This window comes from Colobus angolensis, unplaced genomic scaffold, assembly GCF_000951035.1.
Source record: "Colobus angolensis palliatus isolate OR3802 unplaced genomic scaffold, Cang.pa_1.0 Scaffold53, whole genome shotgun sequence".
NCBI classification, from domain to species: domain Eukaryota; kingdom Metazoa; phylum Chordata; class Mammalia; order Primates; family Cercopithecidae; genus Colobus; species Colobus angolensis.
Window position 1 is genome coordinate 1827823 of NW_012118821.1, and position 14534 is coordinate 1842356.

At 45.4% G+C, this 14534-nt stretch overlaps 1 protein-coding gene across 3 annotated transcripts in view; it reads right to left on the reverse strand.

Moving 5' to 3' along the window:
* Positions 1-14534, reverse strand: part of LPIN1 (lipin 1) — a 143211-nt gene that overhangs the window by 86145 nt on the left and 42532 nt on the right. The window contains exon 1 of one of the 3 annotated variants that reach the window (XM_011960882.1): positions 9323-9528. The exons of 1 other annotated variant lie outside the window; for it this stretch is intronic. The gene's annotated coding sequence lies outside the window, so the exon portion shown is untranslated. Of the gene's footprint in view, positions 1-9219; positions 9547-14534 lie in introns of those variants that run through there. One more of the 3 variants, XM_011960883.1, reaches the window with a different exon arrangement.

Below are 14534 nucleotides of genomic sequence, written 5' to 3' on the forward strand. Positions count from 1 at the left end.
CCTTCCTTCTTTCCTTCCTCCCTTCCCTTCCCTCCCTCCCTCCCTCTCTCTCTCTCTCTCTCTCTCTCTCTCTCTTTCTTTCTTTCTTTTTCTTTTTCTTGAGAATTCAAGGCCACCTGCTTAATAGAAGACAACTAGAAACCTCATCCATGAGCATAGTAAGCACTGCTGTTCAGTAGTTCTATTATCTGCTAAGGTGTTATGACCATTAGATAAATAATATTGTTTGGCAACTGCAAGGAAAAGAACTGTGTAAATTAGTTCCAAACATTGGTTCACTCTGTCACCCAGGCTGCAGTGCAGTGGGGCAGTCTTGGCTCACTGCAACCTCCACCTACCAGGTTCAAGCGATCCTCCCACCACAGCCTCCCAAGTAGCTGGGATTACAGATGAGTCCCACCACACCCAGCTAATTTTTGAATTTTTTGATAGAGACAGGGTTTCGCCATGTTGCCCAGGCTTGTCTGGAACTCCTGAGCTCAAGTGATCTGCCCGCTTCGACCCCCCAGAGTGCTGGGATTATAAGCATGAGCCACAGCATCCAGCCAAGAACAAGAATTTTCTATGGCTGCATGAAACAAGGCAATTCCCAGCGGTAGTGTATATCTAGGGGGAAGTGTACTTAGTATAGAAAGTCTTTCCCTTCCCAAGTCACCCCTTCATGAACTTTGCAGCTCTGTTATGAGAACTACACACATCCAGGATTGTCAAAGATGAACAAATGACCCTCATCCTTGCTAATATTGCTTGCTCTGAAATCAATTTTTTCTGATACTAATATAGCCACTCTAGCTTTCTGTTGATTAGTATTAGCATCACATGTGTATCTCTTTCCGTTCTGTTTACTTTGACCTGTCTTTATGTTTAAAGTGGCTTTCTTAATGACCCCATACAGTTGGGTATTCTTTTTTGTAACCAATCTGACAATTCCTGAAGTTATAATTGAAGGGTGTGATGGTTAGTTTTTGGTGTCAACTTGACTGGGTTAAGGGATACCCAGATAGCTGGTACAGCATTGTCTCTGGGGATGTCTTTGAGTGTGTTTCTAGTAGAGGTCAGCATTTGGATCAGTGAATTGAGTGAGGAAGGAAGATTCATCCTCACCCATGTGGGCTGGGCTCCATCCAATCAGGTGAATTCCTCGACAGAACAAACAGGCCGAGGAAAGGCAAATTCACTCCCTCTTCTGAAGCTGGAACAGCCTTCTTCTCCTGCGCTTGGACATCAGCACTCCAGGCTCTCCAGCCACTGGACTCCAGGACCTGCACTGGTGGCCCCTCAGGTTCTCAGGCCTTTGCTATGTCACCAGCTTCCCTGGTTCTCTAGCTTGCAGACAGCAAATCACAGGACTTTTCTCAGCCTCCATAATCATGTTAGCCAATTTCCAAACTAAATACCCTCTCATTTATCTGTATCTATCCTATTTGGTTCTGCTTCTCTGGAGAACCCTGATACAAAGGGTTTATATTGAATGTCATTCGCATATGGTTATATAAATAGTAGCTGTTTTAACACCCTCATCTAATTCTATCATGAGTATCATTTCGGGATCTGTTTCTATTGATTGATTTTTCTCCAGATCCTAGGTCATATTATCCTGCTTCTTTGCAAGTCCATTATTTTTGTTTGGACATGGGACATTGTCAATTTTGTACCGTTGGTGGCTAGGTTTTGTTACATTCCTTTAAATAGCGTTGTGCTTTGTTCTGAGATGCAGTAAAGTTACTTAAGATTAGTTTGATCTTTTTGAGGCTTGATGTTCAATATTGTTACAGCAGATCCAGAACAGCCTTTGTTCTAGGACTAATTTGTCACCTCTGCCAGGCAATTCTCTTCTACTTTTCTCCTCGATGTCCTGAATTTTAGGGGGTCTCCCCAGTCTGGCTGGTGGAAATGTAGTTTTTGTTGCGTAAAATTTACCTCAAAACTTAACAGCTTGAAACAACAAGCATTTAGTCCCTGCAGTTTCTTGTGTCAGGAATCCAGGGGCAGCCCAGCTGGTGGCTCCGACTCAAGCTGTCTCGTGAGGTCGCAGTCAAAGTGATGGCTAGAATGGAGCCCTCTGACTGGGGCCAAAGGATCTGCCTCCAGGACGGTGACTCACATGGCTATAGCCAGGGGCTCCATTTCTTGCCTCATGGACCTGTCCGGAGGCTGACTGAGCAATACAGCTTCTGGCTTCCCCAGAGGGACTGACCCAAGAGAGGGCAAGCAGGAGCCACGGGGCTTTCTACACCACAGTCTCTAAAGTCACAAACCATCACCGTCACTTTCACCACATTCTGTCCTTTAGAAGCATATTAGTAAGCCCAGCCCACAATCAAGGGAGGTAGGAGTAGGCGCCTCTTTTTGAAAGGAAGACTATCAGATAATTTAGGGATATATTTCTAAGCTGCTGTCACAGACACAAAGTATCCCCAGGTCTGAGTGATTTCTGGAGATCGTTCAGCCTGCAAGCTCCTTCCTTGGTGGTTTCCTCACATTCATGTGCAGACTGGTACTCAGCTGAAGACTCGAAGGCACTCCTTGCAGATCTCTGAACCATTCTCTGTGGCTCCTTCTTCTGCAGATCTCTGCCCTGCAAATTCGAGCTCCCTTGGCCTCCCAGAAGCCCACATTCCATCTCCTGAGCTGGGTAGGCCCTTGGGCTCTGTTTGGGCTCCCTCTTCCTGCACTGCTGAGCTGGACACTTGCAAGGCTGCTCGTATTGCTTCCCCTCTCCCAGGAATCCCTGTCCTGTTCTGCCTATTGTCCAGTGTCCACTGTTATTTCAGATACTTGTCCAGCTTTCTGGCTGTTTTTAAGACAGGAGGGTAAACCTGCTCCCTGTTATTCCATCAGGACCAGAAGTGGGACTCCCCAGCAGCAGTGCTGGCTCCCGAAAATGAGTCAACGACCATGCAGCAGAGCGGAGACTCACACCCTCCCCTTTTTTTTTTTTTTTTTTTTTTAATTATACTTTAAGTTCTGGGATACAAGTGCAGAACGTGCAGGTTTGTTACATAGGTATACACATGCCATGGTGATTTGCTGCACCCATCAACCCATCATCTGCATTAGGTGTTTCTCCTAATACTATCCGTCCCCTAGCCCCTCATCCCCTGATAGGCTCCAGTGTGTGATGTTCCCCTCCCTGGGTCCATGTGTTCTCATTGTTCAACTCCCACTTATGAGTGAGAGCCTGCGGTGTTTGGTTTTCTGTTCCTGTGTTAATTTGCTGAGAATGATGGCTTCAGCTTCATCCATGTCCCTGCAAAGGACATGAACTCATCTTTTTTATGGCTGCATAGTATTCCATGGAGTATATGTGCCACTTTTTCTTTATCCAGTCTATCATTGATGGGCATTTAGGTTGGTTCCAAGTCTTTGCTATTGTAAAAAGTGCCGCAATAAACATATGTGTGCATGTCTTTGTAGCAGAATGATTTATAATCTTTGGGTATATACCCAGTAATGGGATTGCTGGGTCAAATGGTATTTCTGGTTCTACCCTTGATTTATAATCCTCTGGGTATATACCCAGTAATGGGATTGCTGGGTCAAATGGTATTTCTGGTTCTAAATCCCTTAGGGATCGCTACACTGTCTTCCACAATGTTTGAACTAATTTACACTCCCACCAACAGTGTAAAAGCATTCCTATTTCTCCACATCCTCTCCAGCATCTGTTGTTTCCTGACTTTTTAACGATTGCCATTCTAACTGGCGTGAGATGGTATCTCATTGTGGTTTTGATTTGCATTTCTCTAATGATTAGTGATGAAGAGCTTTTTTTCATACATTTGTTGGCCACATAAATGTCTTCTTTTCAGAAGTGTCTGTTCATATCCTTTGCTCACTTTTTGATGGCGCTGTTTGGTATTTTTCTTGTAAATTTGTTTAAGTTCCTTTTAGATTCTGGATATTAGCCCTTTGTCAGATGGGTAGACTGCAAAAATTTTCTCCCATTCTATTGGTTGCCTGTTCACTCTGATGCTAGTTTATTTTGCTGTGCAAAAGCTCTTTAGTTTAATTAGATCCCATTTGTCAATGTTGGTTTTTGTTGCCATTGCTTTTTTGTTTTAGTCATGAAGTCTTTGTCCATGCCTATGCCCTGAATGGTATTGCTCAGGTTTTCTTCCAGCATTTTTATGGTTTTAGGTCTTACATTTAAGTCTTTAATCCATCTTGAGTTAATTTTTGTATAAAGTGTAAGGAAGGGGTCCAGTTTGTTTTCTGCATATGGCTAACCAGTTTTCCCTACACCATTTATTAAATAGGGAATCCTTTCCCCATTGCTTGTTTTTGTCAGGTTTGTCAAAGATCAGATGGCTGTAGATGTCACACCCTAACTTCTAATGTGACATTATCTCGCTCCCTCCTCCTGGTCCACTTCCCTATAAAGGTGATGTCCTTTGGCATACACTTCAGATCAGCACATCTGCGTGTAGCACTCCAGGCTTCATCCTTCTTCCCAGCTTTCCCCAGCCTTGTAGTCCACAGTGCCTCCTTTGCCAGTCCCAGGGATGATATTCAAACTATTAGGCATGCCATGAGCATGAGCCAATCAGAGCAGACACCAGCCACAGCAGAGCAAGGACCTGCTGGCTTATGGAGAGGGTTGCAAAGGGAAGGGGGCAAATCTAAGAGAAGAGATGAGATGACAGGAATGAGGCCACTTAGGGGACTGGGGACAGTGACTACAATGGGTATTTCTAAATTTCTAATATTTTAATCATTGGCAAGGTCATAGCAGTGTATGCCGTATGAATCTACCAAAGAAGAAAACATTTTTGGAATTGCTTTTTAGCTTCAACTGAGAAACGCATCTGCTATGGACTGAATCTTTGTGCCCCCCAAACTTCATCAGTTGAAGCCCTAGTCCCCAGTGTGATGGTATGATGAGGTGGAGCCTTTGGGAGGTAATTAGGTTTAGATGAGCTCTTGAGGGCAAGACCTCCATGATGGGATTTGTGCCCTTATAAGAAGAGGAGGAGACCAGAGCTCACTCTGTGTCATGTGAGGACAGTGGGAGAAGGCAGCTGTCTGCAAGCCAAGGAAAGTGGGCATCACTAGAACCCAACCATGCTGGCACCCCGGTGGCAGAGGTCCAGTCTCCAGAACCATGAGATAGAAATTTCTGTGGTTTAAGCCACCCAGCCTATGATATGTGTTCTAGCAGCCTGACCTAAGACAGCATTCTAAAAAGACCTGAAAAGATGCTCGCATCCTAAAGGGCATCAAAGTGATTTCAAATCCACAAAATCAACCTGGACTGAAGGCACCCCAATGCTCAGTTCTTCCCCAGGCTGCCCCAACACAGAGCTCATCAACCAGCTGTAGAAACTGGAACCCCAAAACTAAGGTGTCAGTCAGTTGAGTGACCCAGCATCTGGCCTCAGTGAGGAAAGCTGACTTCCAAATAAAATCAGGCTTCTGCAAAGACACTGTGCAACCTGTGACAGTACTAGGACACCTGAGCCAGCCCCCTGGAGTCATAGCTCAGCCACTAAATGCCTTAGCAGATAGACCTTTGAAGATAAAATCTACAGCATTAAGTGATATAACCATTTATCAGCTCAAAAGAATGAATTAGGAAAGCAGAAAGAGACTGAATATGCTAACAAATCATATCATTTCATGGGAAGAATGTAAATGCTGTTTGCCTATTGCCATTCACTTTGGCACACACCCGTTTCATCATTGACCTAGAACCTGGGGTTGGTGAGGAGAATAACTACACTCTGAGGACTTCATTCGTCTCACATTTCCCCTATTCCACAGTGTCCAGTGTATGCCAGACCCACAGAAAGGTCTCAGAAGACTTGTTGAAGGACTAATGGGTTGATTGGCTAAGCTAAGCTAGCACAGGAAAGGGACAGACCCTTAGGAGAGCTATTGTCAATCTCCTAGATTCAAATACGTGTTCCTGTGTACTTGGGAAAGCGAAATTGAATTTTCCTTTAACCTAAAGCCTAACATTAATATAATATATGATAAAACCACATACATCTAAAAGGAGCATCAAAGATGTAAGAGGAACATTATCCCCCTCCAAGGGTGCCATGGGAACACTTTCTTTTTTTCTTTTCTTTTTTTTTTTTGAGACAGAATCTTGCTCTGTCACCTAGGCTGGATCACTGCAACCTCCGTCTCCTGGGCTCAAGCAATTCTCCCGTCTCAGCCTCCTGAGTAGCTGGGATTACGGGCGTGTGCCACCACGCCCGGCTAATTTTTATATTTTCAGTAGAGACGGGGTTTCACCATGTTGGCCAGGCTGGTCTCAAACTCCTGACCTCAGGTAATCCGCCCACCTCAGCCTCCCAAAGTGCTGGGATTACAGGCCTGAGCCATCGCGCCCAGCCAGGAACACTTTCTGAATAACCTTCTGGTCTCTGCATCCCTTGTTCCTTCTGTCTCGTCAAAGGAGCTGTGCAGCTGTAGCTCAACTGTTCCTTTCTAATGCAAGGGTAAATACAAACCAAAGATATTTTTTGAATTATCGCTCATGCAATAAGGGGAAGAGACTGCCTTCCTCCTCCTTCTCTGAGAGCATTTACTGTAGGACACGTGTCATTGTAAATTCCTTCTCTGTCCCTTCGAGATGTTGTAAATCTTTTGAAAAGCTAAATAAGCCTGTGGCCACCTGTAAAACTCAGGAGTGTTTTCTAAGAGACCTGGAGGCCACCTCCTTGAAATGTAAATATGAGGGAAAACAGCACCCCATCTCCTAATTTCCGTGAGAAGGTAAGAGAGAGCCTATTTGGCAGGGGACTTGCTCCAAGATGCAAAACTATGTCCTGTCTAGATGGCTTTTTTTTCCCCTCTTGGGTCTTGGGTAAAAGCAATTAGCTAATGCAGATTACCACATGATTTCAAGATGAACTAAGAAGGGTAAAGGGTGCTGTCAAGTGCTCTTACTTGAGGACTAGTTATGGTTTATCTTCAGAACATGTATGCAAATGGGTTGTATTTGCTTGGCTATAAAAAAGGATGAGTTTCTCTCTGTCACGTTATTATTACTGTCATCCATCCCTCATCCTATGTGTTCTCAAAGCGTGTGAGTGAGGACAGGAGAAGAAAAGGTGGTCATTGGTTAGAGGACAGGAGAAGAAAAGGTGGTCATTGGTTAGAGTCCCTTATGCTCTAACAGTAGCTTTGAAATGTCACATTGCAATGTGAATGAAGGTCTCTAATTTAATACAAACTGGTCTCTTTTGATTCATGGCCAAATGCACAATACTCTTTCCTGTGTAGAATCATCAAGTGTGGTACAGGAGAAAGAACACAGGATTTGACATCAGAAAGGTTGGCTTTGTGTCCCAGCCCTGCCCCTTGCTAGCTGTGTGACTTTGTCAAGACATTTAATCGCACTGAATTTCAGTTTGATTGTGTCAAGGAGATCTCTGGGATTCCTTTCATTGTTGCTTTTCATACAATGGACCAGAAAACCTACACTAGTAGAAAAACTGGCAACATTTGAATCAATTCTGTGGCTTATTTAAAAAATAATAATAACTGGCTCAATGTTGCCACATATGCCTACTATCACATGGTTCCCAAAGTCCCAGAGGCTCGAGGAGCTTGGGAGGGGGAGGGTTGAGGGGGTGCTGGGGTGGGAAGAGAGGCTGAGGCTGCTCTTAAACAGACGAGATCTGATCCAGACCTGGAGGAGCTTTGGACGACAACCAGGAGAGATGAGCAGAGAAGAGACAGGGGACAGGGGAAAGCGTGGCTGGGAGTAATAGTGGAGCCACATGTTTAGCAAACCTTAGGCAATGGGAAAGTTCAAAACGGGTTTAGGATTCACTTGCAGGTTATCAAACAGCCCTGTGGGTTTGTTGAGCCGTTAATATGGGAAGACAGGCTGAGACCGATTTGTCATGGCCTCAGATGGCAGCCTAAGGAGTTAGCGTTTTGTCCTGAAGGTCCTGGAGAGCTATTAAAAGCTTCTAAGCAGGAAGTAAAACATTATGAAACCTCTGTTTTATTAAATGAATTTGGCTATGGTGGGCATTTCATATGCCAGGCAGCAGCTGAGGTAGAAAGGGCTTCTATGATGGTCCAGATGGTTGGTGATCAGGTCAAGCTATGACCATTGATTGATTGCCATGGAAACTGAGGAAGGGACAGTGCATTTCCATCATTTTGAGTCTATGAGAATGGATCACTCCAGCAATAACGCCGCTAGTCACCACTCAGGCTCAAGGTGGGGCCACGGCAGCCTCTCTGCAGTGCGTTAAGTCCTGATCCCACCCTGTGAGATGAGAGTCCTTGTAGCTTTATCTCTTAAATGTCCTTCCTGGATTTAGGAAAGCTGAATCTTCATTTGTTTCCACATTCATCCATAAGAGAAGGGCAAGAAATCCGGGGAGAAAAAAGTGATTCCAGGATTGTGCCCACATGTTTCCCTGTCAGGAGCCCTGGAGTGTCAGACCCCACTGGCTGGCTGTTTCAAAAAGTCTGTGACAGCCACCTTTTCCCAACTCAGAAACAAAACAGAAGAAACAAAAAAATCTACTACTTTAAAATCCCAGTGGAATTGCGCTTCCTATAAATGTGTTTTTGCTGATTGTTTTTGCATGATTAATGGTTCCCAGGGTTACATAAAGTTCTAGGGACCCCTCTTTCCCATGGAGAGAGAAAGAGGATCAAGTCAGGAAAGGGTGAGGGGACCCAGAGACAGACATCACCTACTTCCAACGGTGCTGTGGGCTCTCTCTGGGTCCTGGTTTGGGAATTGAAGTTCCTGTCCCTACTGTTCCCATCCCTCTGAGAGGAATTAGGCTCTGAGGATTCCTGTCAGGATGAAACTTGGAGAGTTCCCTGTCCCTGAAAATACTCTCAACATCACAGGCTGCATCTAATGGCATCCATGCATCTAATGGCAATTCCTTCGCATTCCCCATGTTAATAAAATACTGGGAAAAAATTATTGTCTACATTAGAATTTTATAAATATAGACCATAGTTTATGATTCTTACAAGAATTCCTTGAGAAAGCATCCAGTTACACGGAAAAGCTGGCGAGACCTGTCTAAAGGCCCAAAGCGGACCAGCAAACGGAGAACAGAATCAAAACTCCCAGTCTTGTTGCACGGCTCCAGCCTCCCCAAATTCCAGTCACTGCCCCCTTCAGCAAGCCAGTGCCTGGGAAGCCCAATGGGGGACATGTTGACCTGCGTCACCGGGAAGCTCCGGAAGCATCGTGATTCCCCACCTTCCCTGCCTGCCCTTTACCTTAGCTTTCAGAGGAAAGTCTCATCTCCCCATCAGAAGGTACAGTGTCAGGACCCGGCTCAGCTTCCATTAACTTCAGATAAAGGCCCCTGCTCATGGGAACCTGGGTCTCCTGGTGGATTCTCCTTTTTCTTCTGATTTTCTAGTTCTCAGCAGGCTGGGCCACTGCTGGGTGGCTGCTGTTAGCACAGGCATGGCTGGCCCCGGTCTTGCCCTTCATTCTCTCTTCCCTCCTGTTCCTTCCCTCAGGCCGCCTCTTCCCCTCCCATCCTCTCTCCCTCTCCAGCTTGCTCTCCTGCGTGCCCTGCGTACAGGCTCTCCCAGGAAAGGCCATTGTTGGGCGGCAGGATTCTGATGCTCCCCACGGGCACTATGACATCAGCATTTGGTGGTGCTCAGAGGAGGAGAGAAAGAGATGAAGAGGAGTGAGCAAGGCTTCAGGAGGAAGCATGCAGGAGACCAGCCCTGGATTCAGACTTGAGCCTCATCCACACCAGAGGCCAATAGAAGGCTTGGATTACAGCAGGGGCAGGTTCTTTCATGAAATCAAATTTCTCTTCACTGATTTCTGAATTCACAGCAAGCTAACTAGAAGAGATTTTTAATTCAGAATGTTGCACTCCAACGAACTGAGAAAAACATTGAGGGAGGGAATTACGGAAATTTGATGGTATCTACTAAGTTTGATTTTGAGAGTTTTGTAATAAATGTTGTTGAATAGAAAAGGCATCAAGTCCCTATATATGAGCTCTTTGAAATGCCTAAATCAGAGGGATAAAATGATGAATAATTACAGTATACAATTTTTGAATTATTGTCAAATCAACGAAAATTAGAAGTTTTTAACATGCTAAAATGGAAAGTTATTCAACAGAATGGAATCCTTTAAAATATGACGGAACTGCCACTTAAGCATCAGAAGTCTGCTCAGGCATGACCCTGGGAGCCCTGGGAGCCCAAACTTCTCAGGGAACAGCAAGGAACATCCCTATGCTCCTCATTCCCAGTTTTTTTGTTTTGTTTTGTTTTGTTTTTTGTTTGTTTTGTTTTGTTTTTTTTTTTGAGATGGAGTCTCACTCTGTCGCCCAGGCTGGAGTGCAGTGGTGCCATCTCGGCTCACTGCAAGCTCCGTCTCCCGGGTTCACGCCATTCTCCTGCCTCAACCTCCCAAGTAGCTGGAACTACAGGCACCTGCCACCACGCCCAGCTAATTTTTTGTATTTTTAGTACAGACAGGATTTCAACGTGTTAGCCAGGATGGTCTCGATCTCCTGACCTCGTGATCCACCCGCATTGGCATCTCAAAGTGCTGGGATTACAGGCATGAGCCACCGCGTCCGGCCCTCCTTCCCAGTCTTTACATAGATGCTTAGGATTCGAGGGGGTTTTCTTCTCATTAGCAAGACTCTGGCACCATCACTATGTCTAGTACCAAATCTCTACATTCAGGATAGAAGGTGCAACTTAGAAATATCAGTTCATGAACCATGCATGGGTCATCCCTTTGGGAAAATGCAGAGTCAAGCCAACTCTCTTGATCTTCCAGGCATACAAAACCTGCTTGCCCCTCCCCACTTTGAACAGTGCTTTTGAACTTTGATGGAAAAGCCACATTTGGAAGGCAAGTTATTACAGGGAAGAGATTTTTTTTTTATTTTGTCTCTAGTTCATAGTACCTTGGATAGATGCGTGTTCACTGCAGAGTCCTACAAAGCACGCTGTCATGTTCAAAGGCAGGGCAGTGGTTTCTAGTAACAGCGTGGGATTTGTACATTACCTTATTGACTTTTTATTATGCAACAGCACCTTTTAAGTCATATGCTAATCTAGCACATTCAGTTGTTCTATATAAGAGAGTGTGATTATTCCTAAAATATTTACCAATCATTTGTTCTAAGTGCTAGGCTCTTCTGTAATATTTCCAGATCATGTCAACCCTTCCTTATTAAAATTTGGGAGCTAAAAAACAATCACTTGCTTCTGAAATCATGATTCTCGTTCTCAAAAGTGTACAGTATTCTACTGAAACTGGAAGGGGTGTTACTGAAGCCTGCATGTTCAGTGGGCTACAAGATTCCGGCTTAGGTAACACTTCCGCCAGCCTTAGAGTAAGATCACGTAGCTTTGCATTTTCCCAACCCTGTAATCTTGGGCTGCACATCTATTAGCCTGAAACAAAGGAATTCATTTCTCCTAGGCTTCTCTGCAGGTCATGCCAACGCCAACCTTAACAAACTGCAGTCCCTACTGTCCCTACTGGCCCTTACACTGCAGAGCCGTGAGGATGATGGCTCTCCTGTTTGGAAGAGGATGACGCAGGACGAAAGGGGTGGGCAAACCATGGTCTAAGTATGAGATCTGAAGCTGCTTAATCTACAAAAGAAAACCCCGTGTGAGGAATGGGAGATGGAGATGTGGAGGCCTAGTGTCGAAGGGCTGGCATTCAGGGGAAGGATGACATTTGTCTGTAATCTCAAAGGCTATGAAGGATGGAGCTGGGTGGATTTGGGTTCATCATGAAAAGGACCTATGAGTAAGTCAGGCCTGCATACAGGTGATCTGGAAGCCCCCAGCTGCACCCTCAATTGGACAGGGGCGTGGAGGGGTTTTGAACATGACTTAGCAAATGGAGCCAGATTCCTTCAATGCTCTATCCAGTCCTAACTCAATGAACTAGCTCCCTCCTTCTTTTTCTCTGTCTTCCAAACTGAACTACTATATCTCTTGCAAAACCAATCGGATAATTCTGTGTTAAGCTTCCTGTCTCCCACCCTAAGCAACCACAGATGAATGATGGTTGTTGCAGAGATGGGTAAGTCTGGGTTCGGAGAGCTGCCATTGAACTTCTCTGTGCTGAGCTGGCATTAGCTCCTCTCCTCTCCCCTTCCCACCCTGCTTAGAGGATGCTCTCCACATTTGGAGGTTTGTGTCACACTTCTAAGTGACCAGGGCTTCTCTCCCATGAGAAGAGAAGGGACAGGAGGACTCTGTCTGAAGGTTCTGAGTTTCAGATTTGCCCATGGGCCAGACATCAGGCTCTGTCCATGAGGTGACCTAAGTCACCAGAGGAAAAGTGACTGTCCCCGATCTCCACATTAAATTTGCCCTGGGCCTCAACCAAACTCTATGCTTTTTACTCCTAGAACAGTGAGGATATAGGCCCGGTTAAAAAAAAAAACCCCACAGGTCCTTCTGGAGTCTGGGGTGTGCTGGATAGGGTGTGGGGAACTGGGGATCTGGGTTCTGGCTAGTTCTCCGTACCTTATTATGAGACCCTGCACAAGTCACCTGGGGACCTCAGTCCTCACACTGGAAGGTGACACAATGGGAAATAGAGGACAACCAGCACACCTTTTAGCCATGACCTATAATTTACATCTCTATGAGGTGACTTCACAGGCACAGATCATCTTGCATCCTCACCCCTGACACACACACACACACGCACGCACACACACATGCACACACACGCACGCCTGGAATGAGAGAAACACAATCAGGGGGGATGGGTTCTGGCTAGTTCTCCGTACCTTATTATGAGACCCTGCACAAGTCACCTGGGGACCTCAGTCCTCACACTGGAAGGTGACACAATGGGAAATAGAGGACAACCAGCACACCTTTTAGCCATGACCTATAATTTACATCTCTATGAGGTGACTTCACAGGCACAGATCATCTTGCATCCTCACCCCTGACACACACACACACACGCACGCACACACACATGCACACACACGCACGCCTGGAATGAGAGAAACACAATCAGGGGGGATGGGTTCTGGCTAGTTCTCCGTACCTTATTATGAGACCCTGCACAAGTCACCTGGGGACCTCAGTCCTCACACTGGAAGGTGACACAATGGGAAATAGAGGACAACCAGCACACCTTTTAGCCATGACCTATAATTTACACCTCTATGAGGTGACTTCACAGGCACAGATCATCTTGCATCCTCACCCCTGACACACACACACACACGCACGCACTCACACATGCGCACACACGCACGCACGCAGTCCAGTAACTGTCAATCTCAGGTCTGAGATACCCCAGGGCATCTCTAATCATCTCAAGAGATATTGATATCATTTCAGAAGAAGGAATTAATGCAAATTCACCTTGATTTTAAAATAGGTAACATCCCACCTTTCTCCCCTCCCTTCCCTGGGGACGTGTAAGTGAAGATTCAGGCACAGCTAACCTAATTGGAGGAAGTTCTGAGCAGAGTTCAGCACAGTCTAGATAAGGAATCAGTTGGGAGTTTCTGGAATCTCAAATGGAAGAGATGGATGGAGTTAGAGAGCAGGTCATGGGCAGACAAGGACTCGCCCTGTCCTAGCATTACTCAGTCTGAATTCTCTTCTCTCACACCTTGCTTCATATGCCTAACCTGACACCGTACATCTGCGTGGTCCATGCTCAACTCAGCTGCAGCATCCTCAGGAGACACCTGGATCAGCTAGAGAGCTTCAGAACGAGACACATCACTCTGCCAGACACCCGCACTGCTCTAGCTGCAGGATCCAACATCTGACCTCATGTCGGCAGCCACCGCTGCCCTGGCTCCACCGTTTCTCCCCAGGTCTAAACTTAAGCTGCACCGCATTGCTTCCATTTCTTCACACTTGCTCTGTTCCCTTCTACCACAGGGGCTTTGTGCAAGTTCAGCCTCAACACGAATCTTCCCCCTTCTTCACCTGGTCAATAGCCACTCATTCTTCAATCTTAGTTCAAGCATCACCAGCCTCCCCGCCTATGTCAGTTCTCCCTGTTAGACACCCTGGCTGTTCCACATATCTTTTATTCAAAATAGTTACATATTAAAGCATTCCATTTGTGCTTACAATTATTGTAGAATTACCTCCCAGCAAACAGATGCTACAGGAGGGAAGAGACCTTTTCTGCTTAAGTATCTAGTGCAGTGCCTGGCCCTTAATAGGTGCTCAACAAAAATTTTTTAATGAATGCTTAAATACCATATCATGGGTCACGTCTGGTTGCAAAAAGATATTCATCATAATAAAAATATTAAATTATAATTAAAATATACTCATCATCATGAAAATAAATGAACTAGGCATATACTGGTGTTAAAGGTATCATTGCCTCTATTGTGGGCCATTTTAGGATGCAAGGCACAGTAGGGGTAAACAATTAAGAAAGGCTTCTGTGGTCTAGGAATGCAAGATCTAGTAAATATATAATGTCTCCAGCAAGAGAAAGGAGGACAAGCAAGTCAGAGTAAGCTGCCCACTGGGGTGGGAGAAGGGAATGATAAAAGGGAGGACTGGAAATATACACCAAAGTGAGT